This window comes from Pan paniscus, chromosome 7, assembly GCF_029289425.2.
Source record: "Pan paniscus chromosome 7, NHGRI_mPanPan1-v2.0_pri, whole genome shotgun sequence".
Lineage (NCBI taxonomy): Eukaryota > Metazoa > Chordata > Mammalia > Primates > Hominidae > Pan > Pan paniscus.
In genome coordinates, this window is record NC_073256.2 from 74797195 (window position 1) to 74822778 (window position 25584).

Consider the following 25584-nt stretch of genomic DNA (forward strand, 5'->3'; position numbering starts at 1 on the left):
TATGTCCTTTCTCCTAATAAAGGTCTTTATAATAAAATTTAAATGAAGTTTTGTGTTTCATAACAGCTTCCCAAATACTGTTGTAGATACTAAAATGTGCCTGTATGTATTTCCTTCCACAATAATAATAGTAATAATAAACATTTTAGGTCCAAATTAACATTTCTCAGCTTAAATTTCTATCCTCAATCCAACATTTATTATATCAAAACTTGATTTTTAAAAATAAAACTTTCTTGGAATTCATCATTGATGTCTGTTTGATGGCCTCGTGAACATCAGGAAGATGAAATGAAATGGTTCAAGACTGGAACAATACCATTATCTGCATCTTGACTCCTGGGAGATAATGATATCTCCTGCTTTCCTCTACAGACCTACCAGTTTTCTCTGCTTTAAGGGAAAATCCAAATGCATGAGACCTGTGCATTCTTCTACATAATCAAGAGTCTGGTTTCTTCCATCGGAGTGTATGGAGTCAAAGTGGTATACTGTACATGGCATGGTGTGATAGGTGGGAATATGAGCTACTGGGGGAAAAAGTTCTTACTTCTAGCCACTTATACAAAGAGAGGCCATCTCAGTGTAATCTGAAAAAATGCTCACTTTATAATGCTGTATCCAAGGCCCATCAAAAACTAAATGGATGTATTTGTACTAAAAGTTGGGGAAAGTTGAATATCTAAACCTCTGAGCAAATCTTTCTTAATTTAGAAAATAAAATAGAGCATCATTGTAATACTTTTCAGTTTCCTGGACATTCAACTCCACATCATGGATAAATAAAATAGTTATTTGTCCATTCACTCATTCATTTGTACATTAATCAACAGAGAGAGTGGTGAAAAACACTAATGCTTTGTATTATTTATAGGTTTAAAATACAAAACAAATTACTTAAAATGGTTCCTGCTCTAGATGTAGTCTTTCAGAGTAGTATTTTCCAGACTAGTCTGGTCAGTGAAGTCATCTTAGCAGTTTAGAAAAATACTCATGCCAGAGCCCCACACGCACAGATTCTGATTCAGTTCTTTTCAGGTAGGGCCTGAGCACAGGAATTTTTAAAAGCTCTCCAGTGGCTTTAATTTTCAGAAAAGATTGAGAACCACTGGCCTAAAAGGAAAGATAAGATAGTCTAGAAGGAAAGAGTCCTTAACAAAGGAAATGTTAAAAGTATGAAATTTTAGTAGATAGGCTGGATTGTCATTTTGTGTTGATCCCCATAAGAGGACATTGAGGATCACCACCCCCAAAACCTCATCACCTACGCTGCCTTTTAGAGATGGAGTTGGCAATTTGCCCATTTACTGTCAGTAAACTTGCATGACTTGTAAAGGTCCAGGTTACAGTTTATTCATCTGACCTAGGAACTTTATGTACTCTAGTTACCAGAAAATGAGTGCCTGTAAACAAAACGTGTCTTTACCAGTGCTGATGTAATGCTATCAGTACCTACTTGTGAAATGCCTACTATATCGTGGACCTGGTCCTAATTTCTTTACATTGAATTTCGCTGTCTTATTTAATTTTCCAGATTACTTTGGAAAGCCTCATCAGTAATTACAAACCACACGAAGCATTTGATTTTGTTCCCTCAACATTGCCCATCTTCACTTTAATTATAGTTTCACAAATTGTTACGTTTTCAAATTTATACTTGTTTTCAGTGACCACATTTTATGTCTACTGATTCGTTGTATTATGTAGGTTAAGTCCTAAATCTTGTAGTAATGTCTCCAAATCAAATACAGAATGCGTTACTTTGGGGAAAATAGCTTTTAGACAGTTAATCCTATCTGTGATTTACAAGAGTCTTATAAAAATTATTCAACAAACCATGGTACTTCCTGGCAGGCATTCTTTGCTAGATTTTGGAGCTAGTTTTTCTTCAAGGGTTGAAGCCCTCTATAGATGCACATGAGAATGAAATGTCATATAGAGGGGTTGATTTTGAAAGGCCAGATATTAAAACTAAAATCAAAGCCTGCCGTATTGTATAACTAAATTAATATTTAGCCCTTCACTGGCCTTTCTGACTTATGGGCTAGTTTTCCAGTGACAGCTGATGTCGCAATATTTCTAGGGAAAAGAAAGCCTCATTCTTTTAAAATACCATTCAGAATACCTCATATCGCCCACCTAGGATTTTAAGCCCTCATTGGACATGTGTATACCCAATGAGGTTACATGGTGAAGTAGGTATTTGTTTCCTTAGAATCTAGCCAATCCTGAGTGCTATACATTTTAAATTCAAAAGGACATCATTAATGGTTTTGATCGGAAATGTTTACATGTTCTCAATTTACCAGTTAGCATTTACTGTTGTCCAGGGTTATTTAACATTTTTCTAAAGTAATTTAAATGTAAAATGGAATGATATGCAATAAGTAATATCTTTCAATGGAAGAACGCAGAGTACTGAAGTTTATTTCCTGGGGAGACTAGTGAGAAATGACTAGATTGTAAGTCTTTCTACCAGAAAATAAAGGATTTCAGAATGATGAGGAAAGTTTGAGGGAAATGAAACAGGTCCACAGATAGCTCACATGGTACTAAATGACTCATAAAATGCAGTAGTTTTTACATAATTTGGGAAGTGTGCCATGCTTGTACATCTCACCATTGAGTGTGGTACAGTACTTTGATCTTCAACAATACACAACATTTGTGACATAATAGCTATAATAGGACTATTCAGCTATTTTACACGGCAATAATCCAGTCCTCTCTCATCAGGATAAACTATGAGGACAAATCCTTTCAAAATCAGAATTAGTTCCTTGTAGAAGAGTGAGGCTACAATTATCCCTTAAATAGGAGCAGCTGCAACATGGTATCGGCCTGGAGCGTGGCAGTGAAGTGTTTTTCCAATGCAATTAAATGGATTTTTTAATGCAAACTAATATTCTATAAAAAGTCAATTGGTAGGGGAGTAAGTGTGGAATTGCTGAGATGAAAGAAACAATCATTTTGCTTACCTGAGTTAATATTCCTGCCTTAGTAAATGATATTTTGGTAAGAATGAATAATCAAGGCTCATATTTTCCTGTGAAGTGGGGCTCAAAAGAAAACCAGAGTAATACAAAGGAAAGATAATTCTGGTTTATTTGTACACTCTACATCTTATTTTGAAATGGATTCACAGCCATATTTTGATATTGTTTTTTAAAATGGTATGATGAGTGAACAGCAACATTTCAATTTAAACAGCAAAGGTAATACTGTGGTGGAAAAATATAAAGAGAGCTCACAGGACCTATATTAGTCAGTGCCCACATCGAGAATGAGACAAAGAGGAATGGGAACTTAAATTTCTTACCACAGAGATGATTAAAGGATCAGAAAATAAGACCTTTAAGAAAGATTAAAGGACCTGTCTAGGGAGAACAATACTGAGAGGCAATGTAATGTCTTCAAATCGTATATATCCAGAGCTCGTTCACAAGCAACAGGGAAAGAACACCTCCACTGAAGATATGACATGAGGAATTGGATTTTAATACTAGAACATGGAGGACTAAGCCCACGCGAAAAGAATTTTTCCTAGCGTAAGCTTAAATGTATTGCCAAAGGAGAGGTGTCGGCTCTCAGTAGGACTGATTTAAAAATCTCTGCAACCAAAGTTTGTGAATTCACCTGCACATCCACTGACACCCTTCTTGAGTATGCTTTCCTTATATAAGATCGAGTGGGCTGATAGTTTGAACTTAGCTCTGATTATCTAAAAGACATATACTCATAAATTTTGGATAACGTATAGGGAAGTTCAGCCAGATGTGAGCTAAATAATCTCTTACAGTTCTTTGAAGTCAATAAATGCTTCCCTTTATATTATGACTTGCTGATGAATATTTTCAAGGACTTTCGTTACACAGAAAAATAACACATCTGATTTTGCAGGCAAAATTTAAGATATGACATAAAACTAAAAATCAAAATAACACATTTCTAGAGTGTTACATTAGTAAAAGGACAGTCTCACATGATAGGGATGGTCTTTTAGGATGACCTCAGAGCCAAAAACAAAAGGAGTCCTCCTGCCTTACTATCATATATTTTAATGCATGGCATTCACTAAGTCAAAATTCACACATTTTTCAGATAAGAAATACCCCAGATTCCCAATCAGGCTGATGGCCGTTGCTGAATTCCGAATTCTCCCATGAAATCTTCCAGGGTTGTGTGGGTAAATGTGACTCTGCACCCTCCCCCTACCCGATCTCCCCCAGGAATAGGTACTGTTTCCTTCCACTAAAAATCCACTTATGCTTGACCTTTACATAATGTGATTAGCTATCTACCCATGTATTGTTTTAATGTTTCCATTTTATTCCTAATGGCTTTTGAATATGCCTGTCTCTATTAATGTGTTTGATACTGATTATAGGCTCCTAGAGGGAAGGGGCAGAATCTCTTTGAACCTGACTTTGAATCTCTTCAATAGGATATATGACCCCATGTATCATCAGTTCCTTAAATATTACTCTTTGCAAGAAGATGACCTCTTCTGAATTGTGTCTCTCCCAAATTCAATTCACCTGTTGAGGCTCCAACTCTGATGTGATAGTATCTGGAGACGGGTCTTTGATAATTAGGTATAGACGAGGTCATGAAGATGAGGCCACCAGGCTGGAATTAGTGCCCTTATAAGAAAAGATACCAGAGAGATTGCTGTCTCCCTCCCTGATATGTGAAAACACAGAAGGTGGCTGTCTACAAGTCACGAAGAGGGCCCACCCCAGAAACATGTGATGCTGACACCTTGATCTTGGATTTTCAGGCTCCAGGACTGGAGGAAAATAAATTCCTGTGACTTCCAGCCTCCAGGACTATGAGAAAAATAAATTTGCCCAGTCTATGGTATTTTGTTATAACAGCCCAAGCTAAGACAACAACTTAGCAATCTTTTTCTTGGTCTCAGCCAGAGTTAATTTAGGATGCTACTGATGCAGATTCAAGGTATAACAGTATATAATCACTTCCACTGCATTAAGACAGCTTAGGAAGAGTTACAGTAGTCTTATATTCTCTACGTTGCCTCATCTGTATTGTTATAGTTCAATATCACCTTTAGTTAAAGAAACCATTATTAAGAGTCCTCTGTGTGTCAGGTGCTGTGACTAACAATATATGTTAGTTGCTGTTGATCCTCCTTTTCTTCCCCTTCCCTTTTCCGCTCTTGGCTGCCTTACCCATTTATGTTTTCTGTGTCACCTGTATACACATTTGTAATCTCTAGATTAGAAATTAGTCAGAGAATGAACAGAGAAAATAACACTTAAGCCAAGAGAAGAGCATGAACCGAGTCGGAGAGGCTTCAAAAACAAAGAAAAGTTTGGAAACAACCAGATCAATTGAGTATTTGCTGTAATTTTTAAGGTGTTGAGGTGGAAGTAGGAAAAGGACAGATGGAAGAGAACCATGAGAGGAGACGGAGGAGGTTCTGATAGTTGCAATGTTGTCCTTCTAACTGAAGAGCTGGAACTCTCTGTTGGGGAGTCTTGAAGAGCTTTAATATAGGACCCAACTTTGATATATTTGGATTATAATATTTTATGAACAATGGGATTTTTCACACACTATTTTCGTTACAGTAAGGATTCCATAAGCAATTGCAGGAACTACTTACTACAGAAAGAGAGAGCAGATACTACTTTTTCCAAAATTCTATAAATCTGTTTTAGTAGCTATTGAATGTAAATATACCTAGAAAAATATTGAGTATTGTTACCCTCTGTAATATACCTATCTCTTTAGCTTCATATTTTTCCAGCCTCACAATCCCCTTCCTCTCAGCCCCAACCTCAGTATCTTAAAATATAGCAAACTACTTAAACAGGACCACAGCCCCTAAATTGCAACTCTAAATTCAAAAAGTTCTGAAAACTTAAAGTTGTGTCATGACGCATTGGCAGCAAAACCTAGAGGCATCATCTAATCTGAACTGACAAAAGCCTCTTTAGAGTTCATTGATCCTACTCAATGTATGTTCATATGTTTTATTGCAGAAATATTACCATTCCATTATTTGGTACTACCTCAAATCTCACATTAAATGTGGTTTATGTAATATTCTGTAAAACTTTTCAAAAGTTAAAAAAAATGTTTATTTCAAAACGCAATTGTCTGTAGGGTGTCAGATAAGAGATTATGGACCTGTACTTGTAGTAAGCTAAACTCACTGTGACTTATTTTGAAACAGAGGAATAATTTGCCTACAATAAAACCACTGATATTAAATGTACAAATTTGATAAGTTTTAAGAAATGGATGCATTTGTGGACCACTGCTACAATGACAGTGCAGAAAAACTGCATCTTTTTACAAAGTTTTCCTGAACCCCTTTGCAGTCAATCCTCCCCCAGTCTTCAATCCCCAGAAACCACTGACCTGATTTTTGTCACTCTAGTTTTGTCTTTTCCAAAATGTTCTATAAATGTAATCATTCAATATATGAATTTTTATGTCTGATTTCTTTTCCTTAGAATAATGTGTTTGAAATTCATCCATATTGTCATATCCATTGGTAGTTTGCTCCTTTTTGTTACTAAGTGTTATTAGACTATCAGTATAACACAATGTTGTTTATTCATTCACTGGTTGAAGAGCATGTAAGCTCTTTCCTGTTTCAATTATTATGAATAAAGCAGCTATAAAAATCCAAGTACAAACACTTGTATGGACATATGTTTCCATTCCTTTTGAGTAAATATCTAGGAATGTGACTGCTAGATTGTATGGTAAATGCATGTTAAATTGACAAGAAACTGCCAAGTTGATTTCAGAAGTGACTGTGCCATCTTTCATTCCCACTAAGAATGTATGAGAGTTTTGGTTGCTCCAAATCCTTGTCAACACTTGGCATTACCAGTTTTGTCAAGTTCAGGCATCCTAGTGGATGTATAATGACAAGTCATTTAATATTAGGAAAAGTCTTTTAAAACCCTTACCTTTTAAAAATTGGGTTGTTTGTCCACGTATTACTGAGTTATATAAGTTCTTAATATATTCTGAATGTAAGTTCTTTTTCAGAGTCTAGGGGGAGAAAGCTACTAGGGCTAATAAATTAGTTAAGAGAGACTATAGAATATAAGGTCAGTATACAAAAATAATTACATTTCTATATACTATGACAATTAGATATTGAAAAATACATCATTTATAATAACATCAACAATATGAAACAGGAATAAATTCCACAGAATATATACAAGACTTGTGCACTAAAAATTACAAAACAATGCTGAAAGAAACTGAAGAAGACCAAGATAAACAGAGACATGCCGTGTTCATTGTATGGGGGCCTCTATAGTTAAGATGTCATTTTGCCCACAATGATCTACTGAGTCAATGAAACGTCAATAAAGATCTTAGGCTTTCTTGTTGAAAATTTAAAAAGTTTATTTTAAAAGTTTTTATGAAAATGCAAAGGACCAAAACACTTTGGAAAAGAATAAAGTTGGGAGAATTATACCATTTGATTTTAAGACTTACTCTAAAGCTACAATAAAGAAAACCACATGCTATTGATGTAAGGATTTATAGACCAATCAAACTGAAGTCCAGAAATAAACCCAAATATACATGGTCAATTGATTTTCAATAAAGATGCCAAGGTAATTCAATGGGAACATGATAGTTTTTCAATGTATTCTGCTAGAACTATTGGATATCCATTTGCAAAGTAAACCCTTACTTCATACTGCATACAAAAATTAGCAGAGCACAGATCTGCATTTAAGCAAAAACCATAAAACTAATAGAAGAAAACACAGGACCTGTGTTAGACAAAGCTTCCTTAGGACAGAAAATGAAATTTATTAAATTGGATTGTAGAAAAATTAAGAACTTGCTTTTCAGAAGACACTGTTAATTAAATGAAAATTCATTCTACAGACTGGGAGAAAACATCTGACAAATGTCTTGCAATGCTCATGTTTGCAATATTTCTCTGCCTGGTTTCTGTTATTTCCTTTACCTGGTGTGCCCTTTTCCCTGGTCTTGGCATGAAGAGCTCTTATTTCTCTTGGAGAATGGATAAACTTGGATATTAGATCATTTTGTTCAGGAAGGCTTCCCAGACCCTCCAGCTCTTCATGTTCTAGGCTGCTCTTGGCATCCATCAGACTGTACTTTTCTGATCAATTTGCGTGTGTTTTCTATAATAAACAGTTAGTTCATTGAGGGAAAAGAGAGTGTTGTTCATGCTTTCCTGGGTTCTTGGACTGAAGAGCACTCGCCTTTTCCATATCCCTATCCCCCACTCTGTCCTCTCTCAACTAAAACAATTTTTAATACTGCCTCCCCTTCCAGATAAAGCTCTATATCCTTCCATCTTATTGCTGCTAAACTTCCTGAATTCATTCCTATCTGTTCTTCTTCACTGCACCCATTTTTTCTTCAACCCACAGCAGTTTGCAGTTTGGTTTTCTGCTCCTGAACTACTTTCTATTGAAACTGTTCTAAGACTTCCATTGAATTTCTAACTGTCAATTTCACTGAGCACTCTTTATTCCTCACCTTACTTGACTTCCTTGGAGCTTTATAAATTAGTTCCCTATTACACTGTGAAGCCTTTGAGCTAAGGGGTCCTGCTTTATTTGTCTTGGTGGATAAAGAGCTGGAGCACATCCATACAAAGAGAACAAACAGGTAGAGAAAGCTGCATGACAAAACAAAAACAAAAACAAAAACAAAAAACAGAGAAATAAGAGAACTCCAGGGAGCAGGGAGTCATAGGGTACCTTCCAGGAGGGAATGGCAGACATTCATCTGTTCCCTCACTCAGTTAGCCATCCATTCGACAAACACTACTTTGAGTGTTCACTTTATGCCAGACACAGTGTTAGACTCCAAGTCCACAAATGCTTTTCTATACCCTCTCTTGTATGACCATTTGCTTCCGTAAATCCAACTCCAACTCATTTGCCAGTCCCTTCCAACTTTATGTCTCTTTCCTATTTTCTGATTCCCAGGTACATATTTCCAACTGTCTACCAGGTATATCTGGCTGTATCTCTGGAGACACTCAAACTCAGCATAGACACATGCATTTTTTCTATAAATTTATGAGTTTTTTTCTATAAGTTTATGAGGTACAAGTGCAATTGTGTTACGTGCATAGATTGCATGTTGGTCAAGGACTTTAGAGTATCCACCACCTTAATAATGTACATTGTACCCGTTAGGCAATTTCTCATTTATTCCCTGGCACATACAATTCTGATAAATATAATACATGTATTAAGCATTTCCTCCTGGAATACATATCTCATTTAATAGTAATACTCAATACCCTGCCATGATAATTAACCATGGTTCCCATTTCTTGACTCTCAGCTGGACTATTGCTGGAGTCTTCCATTGGGTCTCCTTGAATATAATTCAGAATCTACAAACCCCCTATGACTGTCTAACTAAAAGACAATTTGAGCACACCATTGCCCTGCTTAAACACCTCCAACAACTTTCTGATACTCAAGCACCCCAAACCATTTGTTGTCCTGCAAATAGCCACATTTATTTGGCTTCATTCCAAGCATCTGCTCTTACTGCCTCCTCTGTGTATGAAAAAAGTCCTCAATACCCTATATTCCCATAATGACTTTTATCACCTTCAAGACTCAATCAAATACGACTTTGGTAAAGTCTTGCTAACTCCCCTCCCCCAGTATGTACTGTGTATTCTTTCATCATGGTGTTGTAAAGATTTGCTTATAAGCTCTTCTTCCATTCTAGATTATCTAAATCATCATTATACTCCTAACATCTGGAATAGAAACGAGTACAAAAACTTTTTTTGAAAAGGCAACTATTCTCTGATTTTGATGTGACCAGTTTCTATTAGGTGTTATTTGGGAATAGTGTCATATATTTTATGGTGAATACAGTACTTTAAAAAAGATTTAGCCACTTCCTTAGTAGTGGTTTATCTCTCCCTCAGAGAAAACCAGAATGAGTTTTTAATAAAATGATTGAAAAGGTACACCAAATCTCCAATTTAATTATTTCAATTCCAGCAAAAAGGTCTTTCAGAGAGGCTGCCGCTTGGTAAAATGTGATAAAGTTTCAACACATTCTTAAAAATTGTAAATTAATTTATAAACTTCCATTCAAAGTTTAATCTGCTATTTTCACATAGGAAAACTCATAAGATTGCTTCCTATTGACTTAGTATTTTGCATCTAGAGTTTAAACTAGAATTTAATCTCTTTCTAGAAGCTTCCAGAGGCACTTGGTACTTATCAGTGAATGTTGCCCATTTTTACTGCTTTCAGAGTTAGGTAAGGACTCCACACCCAGTGTTCCAGATCCCAACTTAGATCTCTAGGCTTATTTCTCTCAAGTTTGTGTTTCTATTAAAGCAGATCACTTCGTATTATTTTAACACTCCCTGAATTTTTATGGCTTCTATGTGTTTGTTCAGGGGCAGTGCCCTGCCTGCCTGCCACTTCCTCCTGTCATCCTCTAGCCTCTCTTCCCATCTTAACTGCCATTGCCTTTCTGAAATCTCTCTGGCTCCAACCTGAGTTCTCACCTTTCTTATTCACTGGAGTGCTTGCTGGCGATCCTTTGATGGAATTTCTCATATTTCACCCTGCCCTACAGTTATATATATATATGAAAAAAATATAATATATACATTATATATAACATATATATTATTAACATATATATAATGTGTGTGTGTGTGTGTGTGTATATATATATATATATATTTTTTTTTTTTTTTTTTTCCCTTTCTTTCTTTTATTTTTAGAGGCAGGATCTTACTCTGTCACCCAGGCTGGAGTACAGTGGCTAGGTCATGGCTCACTGCAATTTGGCCTTTTGGGCCCAAGCCATCCTCCCACCTCAGCCTTTCGAGAAGCTGAGACCACAGGTGTGCACCACCATGCCCAGCTATTTTTTTTTTCATATTTTGTAGAGATGGGGGTTCTCCTTATGTTGCCCAAGCTGGTCGCGAACTCCTAGGTTCAAGGGATCCCACCTTGGCCTCCCAAAGTGCTGGAATTTCAGGCATGAGTCACTGCACCCGGCCTCCTTTTTCAACTAGACAACAAGTTTTAGGGGAAGTATTACTGTGTCCAGTTCATCTCTGAGGCTCCCACAATGCCCAGAACAACTTGAAAGTAACAAGTACTCAATAATTATTTGTTTAGTTGAGTTTAGTTAAAATAAATTCAAACAGCTTTCTCGTCACTACATGTTAACAAAATAATCATAACAAAGACATACATAATCACAATAAGCAATCGAGCCAGGATTTGAATACAGACAGTTTGCTATGCTTTAAACTCTTGGATTTCGTTGCCTTGACAGCAGTTAGAATATGTGTTGCAAACTTGTTGGTCCAGCTATGGAGCTTCGCTCTAATTGCAAAAACATAAAAAGTGTCCTGAAGAGACCTAACATTTTCTCCCTGACAGTGTGTGAGAGAAAAAAAAAAGTTTTTATTGAGACATTAGTTTCAAAGAGTAGGAACACATATAAGAGCATTCCTTTCATGAATTTATGGTAACCTTATCATCTATTTTCTAGTTTAATTCTTTCAGGATGTATAGATACAAACTTATAAACATGTAGACATAGTCAAACTCACTATTTGCTATCAGAGTGAGTGTTCCCAATTTGAAGACCTAGACAATTGCTCTGAAATCTACCCAACCTGGGCATAAATACAAGTTGTGCTTTTGGTCAAGCTTTGGGGAGGGAATCTGCCTTTCTAATCCTCAATTTCCTAATCTATAAGATAAGGATGCTATTAGGAGTGCAATGCATAACTTACGATAGGAAGATCCACAAGAGGCTCAAAGGTGGCAAGAATGTACTGTATTAAAAGCCAAAGATGTAGGATTTGAAGTAAGCTTGGTTTGGTGATCAGATCCTTATTCTGGGCCTTTGGGCTTCAACAAGCAGGAGGAAGTAAGGTCATAGCAAAACATTGTTCAGTGTTGGGACTTGAAATCCATTAAGGGAGTGTGAAAATAATGTTAACTTCATTGGTCCCCAGGTAAAGTAACCACTTGTTCTAACTGGAAGCATTATGTTTATTCATTTATAGAATATGAGAAAGAACTGAGTGAACCAATGATGTAGCAAAGAATTTTCCATTTGCATTTTGGGATAGATCTGAACCTATTTTTAAGTAGTGTCTGGGGTTTTTCTGGAGGAAAGAAAGTAGAAAATCTCTTTTACATTGTCCTTTAATAGCAGGATCAAAATTTTCCTGAATTATCTGTGATTTTTCCTTATGTGCAGATGAGTTTACTGTTTTTACCATTTGGTATTTCCAGTCAACGTGCCGATCTCCACCATCATCTTGATCAAGAATCCCCTTCCAGCTCCACATCTCTCTGTTAAGAACACCTTAAGTAGGTCTTTTACTTTACAAACCAGTGTACAGTTTCTTTTCTAAAATATTTTGAGAATTTGAGGTTCTGGAAAGATCCAGAGACCACAAATGAGAAACAATAATACTCATTGCCAAGTGATCAGACACAAAGAATTGCACAGAAATTGAAAAATACCAACCAGCTTTGTGATGCTTCATGGGCTGCTCCAAGGCCAATGCACTAGCTCCCTGGCTGGCTGGAAGAATGTGGGCCTCCTGCTCCAGGAGGAGAATGATCTCAGACCCCATTCCACCAAACTTTCAGCAGGATAGTTTGCCCTTATTTTGATTTATGGGTATTTTCCAATAAAGGTAGGTCTAAGATTTCATTTATCAGTATAATTAAATAAACTTGGAAGAATATATTCAGAAAAATATTTTTCTCCCTTTTTTAGATGGCTCTGTCTAGCTTTGCTCTGCTTATCTTGAAACTGCCTCAATACAACCAACAATTTCTGCCAGGGAAGTAGAAAAACCATGCACATAGTGTTGGCTAGTTGTGTGTGCTTTCTGGGTGGGAGAGAACAGTGTGGGATTAAAAGTCAGGCTCTGAGTTCTAACTTGGGTCTAAAAACAGGTTTTGCTACTGACCAGGCTTTGGGGAGTGAATCCATCTGGGTGATTCTTAATTTCCTCATTATAAGACAAGGATAGCAGGCTGGCATGGTGGCTCATGCCTGTAATCTCAGCACTTTGAGAGGCCAAGGCAGAAGGATTGCTTGATCCCAGGAGATCAAGGCTAGCCTCAACATGATAGCAAGACTCTGTCTCTACCAAAAAAATAAAAATAAAACTAGCTGGGCATGGTGGCATGTGCTTGTAATCCCAGCTACTCAGGAGGCCAAGGCAGGAGGATCACTTAAGCCCAGGAGCTTCAGGTTGCCGTGAGCTATGAGTGCACCACTGCACTCCAGCTTGGGCAATACAGTGACACCTTGTCTTCAAAAAAAAAAAAAAAAAAAGATATGGATGCTAAGGATCCTATTAAGAGTGCAATGCATACCTTATGGTAGGAAGACCCACAAAGGCAAATAATTCTAATATTTATTGAGCACTAATAGTAGGCACTGGTTTAAGCTCCTTAAATGTATTAACCCGGCCGGGCACAGTGGCTCACGCCTGTAATCCCAGCACTTTGGGAGGCTGAGGCGGATGGATCACGAGGTCAGGAGTTTGAGACCAGCCTGACCAACATGGTAAAACCTGTCTCTACTAAAAATACAAAGATTAGCTGGGCGTGGTGATGCGTGCCTGTAATCCCAGCTACTCAGGTGGCTGAGGCAGGAGAATCGTTTGAACCTGGGAGGCAGAGGTTGCAGTGAGCGGAGATCACGCCATTTCACTCCAGCCTGGGCAACAGGGCGAGACTCTGTCTCAAAAAAAAAAAGTATTATCCTGTTACTCCATGAGGTGGACTCTATTATTAATCTCAGTTCCTTGGAGAACTTGGGGCACAGAAGTGGTTTAGTCCCACAGCAGGTAAGTGCTGGCAGTAATTCTAGCCCTGGCTGCTTCTGCAGGTGCCTGCTTCTCCACTATGCAAAGCTGCTTTTTCACAAGCACGGCTGAAGTGACTCAGGGTGATTTCAGAGCACACAGCAACATGTGCATGTAGTATGCGGAGTGCTTCTGAGTGATGTGACAAGGCCCAAGAAGTCTAGCAGGATTGGTGACGGCTGAGGTTCATCACCTACCTGGGTTAGGGTGTTTGCATTTGGGAGTAAGTGTGATCAAGAGGCCAGCCAGAATTGGGCTCCTGCCACCGTGCTGAGACTGCTCTGCTCTGAGCTTTTCTTGAAAGCCTAAGGGTAGATCAACTTTCCCTTTCCTCTTTGTCTGATATTTTTGCGCCTCATCACCCCACCATACTATCCATAAACATCAGCAGTCAAATAAATAAAAGAATACTTCTGAGGCTGCCATTTAAGATCCTGTGGGGCTGGGAGGCCTAATAAGCATGTCTAGAATACTAGACATTTTTTTTGGCCGACTTCATGTTTTAAGATGCTCCATAACCTCTCCTTTTTTTGTGAAGCCTTTCTTCACCTCTTTGCCCCAGATGTAGTGTTTGTTCTTCTTTTATGATGTCTTCCATATGCATCCTTCTCAACCAACCAGGAGTATATAATCTTCTTGAGAACAGGGATTCTTTTATTTTTCTTTTTTTTTGAAACAGGGTCTCACTGTTATCCAGGATGAAGCACAGTGCCTTGCCTTAATCATAGCTCACTACAGACTTGAACTCCTGAGCTAAAGTGATCCTCCCACCTCAACCACCCAAGTAGCTGGAACTACAGATGTCCATCATGCCCGGCTAATTTCTTTATGTTTTAGAGAGATGGGGTCTCACTATGTTGCCCAGGCTGGTCTTGAACTTCTGGGCTTAAGGATCTTCCTGCCTCACCCTCCTAAAGTGTTGGGATTGCGGGCATGAGCCATCACCACTGGCCTCAGAGAATAAGCATTTTGACTTTTGGATCACGGTATGACCTACAGCACACAGCTTATCATCTTAAAAGTAGAAGCTCATTATGAAATAGAAAAATGTGAAACATCTATAAATCAAACCATTCCATAAACCAAGTCAAGTCAAAATACAAATGACAGATTGGGAGAAAACCTTTGCAACTTATATAACAGTGTATTGTGATTCATAATATATAAACAATTTCTTTAAATTAAAAAAATTATTTAAAAAATGGATAAATGACAGTTATTTTACCAAAGGTGAAATGCAAATAAATGAATAGTCAGTAACATGTGGAAAAATTCTAATACTCATTAGAAATTGAGAAAGTGTAAGTGAAATCACTGCCCTCCAAATTTTAAACATATAGGCAAAAACTTAAAAAAGATTTACTTCTAGAAAAGAAAAAAAGAAAAGAAAAAAAAGAAAAGAAATAAGGAGGGAGGAAAAACATTTATGTATAATGGGTAGTTATGAAAGGGTGTGAAAGAGTTTGAAATCACATATTTTATGTGTAATTATGTGTAGTGTATTAGTCTGCTAGGGCTGCCATAACAAAGTACCATTGACTTAGTGACTTTAACAACATAAATGTATTTTCTCACAGCTCTGGAGACCAAAAGTCGGATATCAAGGTGTCTGCAGGGCTGGTTTCCTCTGAGGCCTCTCTCCTTGGCTGGTAGATGGCTTTCTTCTCTCTGTGTCTTCACATGATCTTCCCTTTATGCCTGTGTCCTAATCTGTTCTTAGAAAGACATCACTTATATTGGATTAGGGCCCACACCAACAAACACATTTTAATTTCTGTATCCCTTTAAAGATCTTGTTTACAGATATGGTTATATTTTGAGGTAGTGGGGGGTTAGAACTTCAACATACAAAGTTTGGGAAGACATAATTCAGCTCATAACATATAGGGGTATACATAGGTAAACACATACTTACTAAACAGGTAGGTGCATGTTACAGAAACAAACCAAGTAGGATAAACTCCAAATTGTTAGCAATGTTTACCTCTAGGGTTGGGATGGAATGGATAGAGAATATTTGATTCATTTTCCAATTGTAAAAGGTCTGGAACAATGGTCTTCCATATTTCCCTATTCACAATATAGACGAGGTGCAGGGTCCGGGGATGAAATGCATATGGGGTAAGGTTTATTTCCTTCTCGTTCTACACAGTCAGTATAAGAACACAGCTGTGTTAAATACCAGGAGGCTGTTCTGGTATTATTATTTGTTCCTTGTTCCTTTTTGAGCTTTTCAGGATTTTCAAATGATAATAACAATAATAAAGATAATAGAAATATCGTGTACAGAAACAATATCATCATCAGAGGCACACACTGCCCAGACGCTAGCCAATACTACTCCTACTCTTGGGCAAACAGGAAAGCCACATTTCCCAGCCTTCCTTGTAGTTAGTTAGATTGGATGATTTGACTGAATTTTGACCAAAGTAACATAGGTGGAAGAAAATAAGCCACTTCAAGTCTTGGCCTTAAAACATCTCTTGTTATCTTCCTTAGTTTGCTCCCTATCTTCTTGACAGCTTATTGAATCAGAGTATCTAGTGAGGGAACTCTGAGCCCATTCTCTGAGGTGACAGAGGCATATGGTAGAAGAAGCTGGAGTTCCTGAGTCACCACATGGAGTAGATCCAAGATAGCCTGATTTATATCTGACTTTGCGTTAAGTCACTGTGTTTTATGGTTATCTGTTCCAGCAACTAACATTAATTACTATGACAAATATATGACCAATACTAGCTCTTTTCTATAAGGTAAATATCATCCATTAAAATGAAATATGTACACACGCTTCCAACTAGAAATTACCCTTCTAGGAAACAAAGCTTTACAATTAAAACCATGAGTATACAAACATGTGCTTGTAATGATATGCTTGCAATAGGAAAAAAAAGTGAACTATATTTTCATCCATAGGTAAATGGTTCAACAAATTATGGCATCATGATTTATTAAACCCTATGCAGCCATCAAAAAGAAAAATCTAGCTGTATGTACTAACTGGAAAGATACTGATCACATCAAGTTATTTTCACAACAAACCTGGAGGTAAATATCTATAGCATCATTTGTTTTTATAAAAGTTAGATGTATAAATGTGAATAAACTTAAGAAAAATTAGGGAGAGTAATGTGCACAACTTTATTTTAAATAATAACATTAGGTAGATGGATTTCAAAAATAGCTCCAATTCTTCACCTCTTTTTATTTATGTTCCTTGCAATACAACTTTGCAATTTCTTCTAGCAAGAAGTAGAGTCTGTTCTCCTATTTCTTAAGTCTAGATTCATATTGGCACTTGCTTTTGACAATAGAAAATGATGGAAACTATGCTAGTTTTAAGCCTAGAACTCAAGAGGCCTAGGCTCTTGAGTTCTAGGCTTAAAACTAAGCTAACTAAATTAACTATTCTCTGTTTTTGAGCCATGCCACCACTATGAGAGCAAGCATATGCTAGCATAATGGAAGAGACCAGCCAAGTTCAGCAAAGTTGTCTATGGATACACAAGCAACCCCAGCTGAGATCAGAAGGGCTGCCATCCTGCAGACCATTCCTACCTTCCATCCTTCTCTGTCTTCTTCCCTCCTTCCTTCCCTCCTTCCTTTTTGGCTTTTTCCTCCCACTCTTTCAGTAAATCTAAGACTTAGCGGTGTAGGGTACTCTAATAGACCATCACATCTACCATATTAGGCCTGTAGTGATTGAGATTAAGAAAGACACTTTTAGCTCTGGCAACCTACATAGTAAATGGAGCCTTCATACAGCCAGTGCACTGGGAGGGTAGTGCAAAAATTATCATTACAGAACAAAATTATTCCCTTAATAAAACTGTTTCTTAATATATAGTCTGCTTTAATTCCTGCATTAAATGTTACCTACTTCTATTTTTTAAGTGGAAATATATGTATGTATGTATGTATGTGTGTATACAAACCCCCTCACAACACCCCTATATTTTATATTGTATTTTATATATACATATATAGTACATATATAATGTTCATACATAAAATATGTTATGTATTATATTCTTATATAATATATAGTATATATTATATATGTCTATATACACTTACATTTTGATATATTATATATTTATGTTTTACATTATGTTACGTATACTTATATTTTCTTATTTTTTATATACTTCTATATTATACAAACTTATATTTTTACATGATATGTTTACATTATACATAAAATCATGTAATGTAAATGTATGTATATTATTAGGATGGTAAAAATGTAATTGTGGTTTCTGCCATTAGTTTTAATGTCAAAAAAACTGCAATTACTTTTACATCAACTGAATACATCTATAAATTTATATATACTACATAATATTAAAATATAAATATATACTATATAACATAAATATATATATTCTTTCCTATTAGCCCTCTGATACTGGTTACTCAGACAAATGAGATGTGTACATATGTTTTTATCCTTGCCTGCAGCATACAGGCCCTCTGTCTGTGGAAGTAAAGGGAATGAAGAAGCATAAAGCTGTTTATCTAGGGTTTGAAGGGCCATCCTGGTGGGGGTATCACCCAATTTCATTGAGATGGCCACATTTTCCCATGAGCGGCCTTTGCTAGGATGAGAAATTCTCATGAATAATTACGACAGTGCAACAGGAAGACGAATGGCTGTTCCAAGGGAGGCATCACACATGAAGACTTTTTTAAGAACGCATCATATGAATGTTATAAATAAAACTAAGAGAAAAGCTGACGATTTTATCAGTTGTATTAAATTGTAATAGTTCATTAAATAATATCCCAGAATTGCTTTAGGTGCCAATTAGCTGATCCCCTCCCAACAACAATGGAAACAAGACTGCTGTTGAGCAAGACGTAGGCATAGCAAATAGTAAGTGCTGAATGGTTCCAAAACAGCCCTGGGGTGGAAGAACACTATTAACTGTAAAATAGCCAAATTAAAAATCATTGAAAGTTAGATTTCAATATGGTATTTTCCTTTTCAAGAGAAAGCATGAAATTACATTAAGGCTCATGTTGATTATTCAAAACAGTGAAATAAGGATCTCTTCTTTTGTACAGCAGTGTGTTTGCTGAGTAGAAGCCTTCATTTTCCGCTACATTTCTCTGCCTCAGTACATAATTGTTGCCTTGTATGCCAGTTATTCCACACGTATTGAAGTACACCAAGGTGGTGAGCTAATCCTTCGGTTTAATGCAGTATTATGCTTAGAGTAAGATTCACAAATATTTTGAGTGAAGAAATGAATAAAGCTCCAAATTGGATGATTAAAATCACCTTGTATTCTTACAAGGGAATTGGTTAAACATAAAACACACTCAGTTAATGTTCAACTTCATGGGTAATCAGGAAATGCACATTAAATCATCTATCTTACATCACTTTTCACCTAACACACACTGCAGTGAATTGTAAATTGCTACAACCTTTCTAGAAAGCAATTTGGCAAAATATATCAAGAGCTCAAAAGAGTTCATATCCTTTGTCAGGATAATAACACATCCAAGAATCTATTCTAAGGAAATAATCAGCGACACAAAGATTTTTGTACATCTTCTTGTAGCTGTAGCACTATTTATAATTGTAAAAATATTACGATTTTGAAACAATGTCTGAAAATAGAATTGTTGCATTTCTATGATTAAAGGGCCATGATTAAATGCTGTGACACCAATAATAATCACATATTTGAAGAACATTTAATCACCTGCAGAAAGGTTCAAGTTCAGTTTTGTATTCTGGTTGTGTGTATGTGAGAGAGAGAGAGAGAAAAAGAGAAATGCTTAGAAAACTCCTCCTGGTATAGAAAAAAAAAGGAAGCTGTATAAAATATATAACCAGAAATATTTGTAATGCATGATGGAGCTTCTGACAAGGAAAAAGAAAACCTTAGAAGTCTAAAAGGGCAAGAAAAGCAGAAATTATGCAGCAAGTAGGCACAGGGGTTAGTATTTTACCTGGGGGATGCCTTGAATGGGTTTAATAAGTCCTGCGTAGGGGATAGGAAATAAACCATGGTGCTGTTAGGGCTAAAAATCAAATCAGAGACCCTCATAGAAAGAGTGGAAGTGCTACAGGGCAACACCTACCGTAGGTAGTAGATAGAGAAAACACTTCAGAGAGAGATGGTACAGTTTATGTTTATCTTATGTTGAGTTTGAGTAAAGAAGAAGAAAACTGGAAGAAAAAAACTCTTTTCCCAGGTGAAGGTATAAACTTTGCTTACGCTTATCTGGAGTTGAGGCCTGTGTTTATATTACATGTAAATGAGTCTCCAAATTCCCAAGATAGAAATTTAGTTGAAGTGTTATAGGTTGGTAATGCCCTTAAAGCCCAATGTTTTATTTGCTGTCTCTTCACTCTGTCCTGAGGGAGGGTTTCCCAACCTAGGGTTATGAAGACGGCTGAACACACCACACTCCACTCTGGACAGAAGAGATCGATAGCAGTTTATTAATCACACACACGCACAGCCTGGGGGAGGAAGACCTCGTGCCATGCAGGGTCACAAGGGGGTTGTCCTTGCAGAGTGAACACAGAGTGGCTACGGGAGGCAGTCTTTGTAGTATTAAGAGGATGAGGTGACCCCTGCTTCATGTGAGAGATTGTGGTTGGTTGGTTTGAATCATTCCGCAGACTGGCAGGAAACTGAAGTCTGCCATTCAGGGGTAAGCGGGCCTTGTGCTTGGTCTCTATGATAAGTACAGTTTTTTTTTTTTTTTTTTTTTTTTTTTTTTTTTTTTTTTTTTTTTGGCTAGGGGACCTTATCCATAGGAGTAGAATTGGGAAGGGAGTGTTACAGTTTGGCCATTTGTGGTCCTCCAAGTTTCAGGTGACAAGGCAGCACGTAATACAGAATCTTAATTTCAGGTCTTAGAGCAGGATCTGGAACTCCCGGGCCGCGGACCGGTACCCTTCTGTCGGCTGGTTAGGAACCTGCTGCACAACAGGAGGTGAGCAGCGGCCAGCCAGCATTACTGCCTGGGCTCCTCCTCTTGTCACATCAGTGGTGGCCTTCTGATAGGAGCATGATAGATAGGAGCGTGACTCTGATAGGAGTGTGAACCCTGTTGTGCATGCGAGGGATCTAGGTTGCACGCTTTTTATGAGAATCTAATGCCTGATGATCTGAGGTGGAACAGTTTCATCCTGAAACCACCCCCGCGTCCCCCAAACCCACCAGCCACCAACTTCATGGAAAAAGGTTGGAGACTGCTGCCTTACACCACATTCAGAAGAAGCAAGAGCAAAACCCCTCTGAAGAGATGCATTTCAAAAGTACCCTCGAGGAATTCCCACAGCTGAAATTCTAAGAAACATCTCCAAACATATTAAAAACCAAGCTGCCTGAGTGAGTCACACTAAGCATAAAACTACAGAATCAGATCTTTAATCACTAGTTGTTAGAATTATTGGATAAAAATATTGAAAAATATGTTTAAGATATCTTTTTTAAAAGATAATATTAAAAGCATGACCAAAAAAATGAGACTACAAAAATTGACTAGAAAGATTTGATTTAAAAATAGAGATGAAATTTGAGACTATGAATGAAATTAGAGACTAATAGACTGGTTAAACAGTGAATTTAAAGCAGTTGTAAAAAGAAGTAGCAACCTGGAAGAGCCATCTGAAAAAATGGGAGGTTAAGAGACTTGTAAGACAGAAGGAGACACTCCAGTAAAATAAACTGTCAATCCTGAATTATCTTTCAAGATAATCCTGAATTATCTTTTAAGAATGAAGGTTTTTTTAAAAAGACATTTTAGGCCAATAAAAATGAAAAGGTTTTATTGCTAACAAGAATAAACCAGAAAGAAAAATCATATATTTCAGGTAGAAGGAAAATGATCTCAGAAGGATGATGAGATAAAAGGAGGTATTTTCCTGAATTAACAGAGCAAACATATAGGATGAGGAAAGAAGCCACAAAATACTTAATACATCTAAAATAACTCCATGAAAAATTTTTTAAAAATACAAATATTTATCCAGAAACTGTCATACTTTAAACAAAAACAAAGTGATAGGCAATAAAGTAAACTGTGATAAAGTAGAACACCTGAAACGTAAGGACGAAGAAGGATGAAAAATATGTAGCAGGAATGTCCAACAGTGCCAAGAAACTGTTGATCTGCTCTCAGCTCGATCTGTTCTTCACTTTTTCCCTCTGCTCTGCTATTTATTACATAAATTGTTACAGGAATTGGCTTATGTGACTATGGAGGGCAAGAAGTCCCATCATCTGCCTTCTGCAAGTTGAAGTACCAGGAAACTGCCTGGTGTAATTCAGCTGGAAGCCGAAGGCCTGCGAATGGTGGTGGGGGCAGGGTGGTGGCAGTGATGGGCCTCAGGTATAAGTCCCAGAGTCTGAAGATCCGAGAACTGGGAGCTTCCATGTTCCAGGGCAGGAGATGATGGGTGTTCCAACTCAAGAAGGGAGAGAGAATTTACCCTTCTTTCACATTTTTGTTCTATTCTGACCTTTAATGGATTGGATGATGCCCACCTACATTGATGAGAGTACATTGTCTATACTCAGTCTACTGAGGCAAATACTATTCTCCTCTGGAAACACTCTCACAGACCCTCCCAGAAATAATGTTTTACTAGCTTCCTAGGTATCCCTTAACCCAGTGAAATTGACATGTAAAAGAAATCATCACAACTGTCCATTTAAATCACTGTGGAATGAATTGAAATTTGAAAATTTTGTTTGCTACCTAAATTTTTGTAAATGTTCTATGTACTTTTGAAAACAAAATATAATCATGTGCTGCATAATACTGTTTAGGTCAACTATGGATGACATATACAATGGTGGTCCCATGAGATTATGATACTGTATCTTTACTGTACTTTTCTGTTTAAATATGTTTATATACACAAATACTTATGATCATGTTACAATTGCCTACAGTATTCAGTACAGTAACATGCTATGCAGGTTTGTAGCTATGTGTATAGGCTATGTGCTGCTAGCTGCAAACCTGTATGAGGTTAGCAGAGTATAAAATTCAATACAGACATAAATTACAAAGCCAAATTCTGTCTGCACTGTTTAACTTTTTGATCTAACAAAGGTCAAGAGAAGCATGTTAAAGTCTCCCACAAAATTTGGTTTTCTAGTTTCTTTTTCTAAGACGAGAGTCTTAAATACCATGACAGTATGTTATTCAGTATACAGTATATCTTGTGTATAATTGTTACACATTATTTGATACTTATATACCTCTTGCTGCTTTGATAATTTTAGTTGTGAATTATAATTTGTCTGAAATTAATAATGTCATTAGCTTTCTTTTATGTTTACATATACCTTATTCTCTTTATATCATTTGTCTAAGGCATATCTCTGATAAGCATCATAGACTAATTTTTTGTCTTTTTTTTGAGCTAAGGTATCACTCTGTTGCCCAGGATGAAGTGGAGTGGCATATGTCATCATATTTGTTGATTCATTCATCCACGGATGGACATTGGGGTTGTTTCCACATTTAGGTTAATGTGACTGGTGCTGCTGTGAACATGTGTGCACAAGTACTAGTTTGAGGCCCTGTTTCAATTCTTTTGGGCCTATACTTAGGAGTATAATTGGAAGTCATATGGTAATTCTATTTAACGTTTTGAGGAACTGCCAAACTGTTTTCCACAGTGGCAGTGCCAATTTACATTACCAGCAGCAATACACAAGGGTTCCAATTTCTCTAGCTCTTCACCAACACTTATTTTCCATTAAAAAAATAAAAAAGACACCTAGTGGGTGTGAAATATTACCTCACTGTGGCTTTGATTTGCAATCCTTAAAGACTAATGATGTTGAATATCTTTGTATATGCTTATTGGCCATTTGTATATCTTCTTTGGGGAAATGTCTATCTGAGTCTATCGCACAATTTTAAAATTGGATTGTTTTCCTATTTGTTATTGAGTTGTAAGAATTCTTTATAAATTCTGGATACTAGACCCTTGGCAGATTTAAGACACAATTTTTTTTTCCCATTTTGTAGTATGTCTTTTAACTTTCTTCATAATGTCTTTTGATAAGCAAAAGTTTTAAGCTTTGATGATGTTCGCTTTATTTTATTTTTTGGTTGTGTGTGTGTCAACTCCAGCTAGCCTCATTTTTAAACCCTAGAAATGATGCTGTGACTCTGTCTTTTGAACTTAATACGCTAGTGGCAGTAATTTTTCTTTGAGCTAAGTGATCTGTGCATTGAGTTAAAGATAATGGAATTTGTGATTCCCTTTGATGGAAACAGTCACTTCCTTTTGGTGACAAACCTGAAAACAGATGTTCCACTGTACAGTTTATTGGCTCTTTCTAGTTAACGTATTATGCATTCCCCTGGAAGCAATGAGTTAGAAATTACTCTTTTCTCAGTTCATTGTCACTATCACCTATGCTTTACTCTGCAGACATATACACAATGTTCTATGGGATGTCAAAGAAGAAATACATTATTCTGCCTAGGAAAATGAATTAAAATTTTAAGGTTGCCAGGCGTGGTGGCTCATGCCTGTAATCCCAGCACTTTGGGAGGCCAAGGCGGGCAGATCACGAGGTCAAGAGATTGAGAACATCCTGGCCAACATGGTGAAACCCCATCTCTACTAAAAATACAAAAATTAGCTGGGCGTGGTGGCAGTCGCCTGTAGTCCCAGCTGCTCAGGAGGCTGAGGCAGGAGAATCACTTGAACCCGGGAGGTGGAGGTTGCAGTGAGCCGAGATTGTGCCACTGTACTCCAGCCTGGTGACAGAGTGAGACTCTGTCTCCCAACAAAACAAAACAAAACAAAAACAAAATTTAAGGTAAAAAATATTTGGCAATGTCAACAAACTTTGGAAGGTCGTCTTATTTGAGTGCGTACTTGAGTGAAGCAATGAAAGTTTTCCTCTTTGATGTGTATGATTCTTTTCAACTTTGTTCTTCTGGAATGATAGATGATTCACACCCAATTTGGATGAGAATGAGTGCAGTAACATTCATTTCACTCATTCAACAAACAGATACTGAGGGCCTACATGTCCCAGACTCTGCTCCAAGTGCTGGGGATGCAACAGTGACCACCACAGACAGAGTCCTTTCTGTTACAGAGCTTGCATTATAGTCAGGAAGACACACAGTAATCAACTAACAATGACACACAGTAATTTCAGATAATGACAAGTAAGGAAAATGGAACTTGAAAATGTGATATGAGAGGGGACACACATTTTAATAATGTGGTCAAAGAAGCCCTCTGTGAAGAGGTGATATTTGAGCTGAGGTTTGGTTAATGAAAAAAAGCTAGCCATGTAAGAATCTGAGAGAAAGGGATGTGATTTGGGAATGAGCTAAGGAAGTTTAAAGTAAAGCAAGGAAAGTGTGCTGAAGTTGGCTGTGCAGGTGGGAGATTGTGGGCAGATGAGGCTGGTTAGGTGGGCAGGGGCTAGAACTCCTAGAGCTTTGTGGCCCATGGTGAAGAGCTACAGCAGCATGGCTCCTCCTCCATCGGCAGCAGTTGGAAGTGGAGCTGGGGATTGTGGTGGCCCAGCAAATGGTCTGAGGACAGCTCTGAAGGGGCACCTGCAGCTGAGATAGGAGGTGGCAGCAGCCATCATCAGGCACTCATGGGGAAGGGAGATGCCAGCAGCCCCCGTCCTCCTGAGTGTGCCTGTCTGCCAGGAGGCAAGAGTTCTATG

General features: G+C 37.3%; 1 non-coding gene across 1 annotated transcript; it reads right to left on the reverse strand.

Moving 5' to 3' along the window:
• Window positions 1-15951: 15951 nt before the first annotated feature.
• On the reverse strand, window positions 15952-16082 carry LOC112440764 (small nucleolar RNA SNORA51). The gene has a single exon (XR_003028777.1). It is a non-coding gene; the product is annotated as a small nucleolar RNA SNORA51 (small nucleolar RNA).
• Between the last annotated feature and the right edge of the window lie 9502 nt (window positions 16083-25584).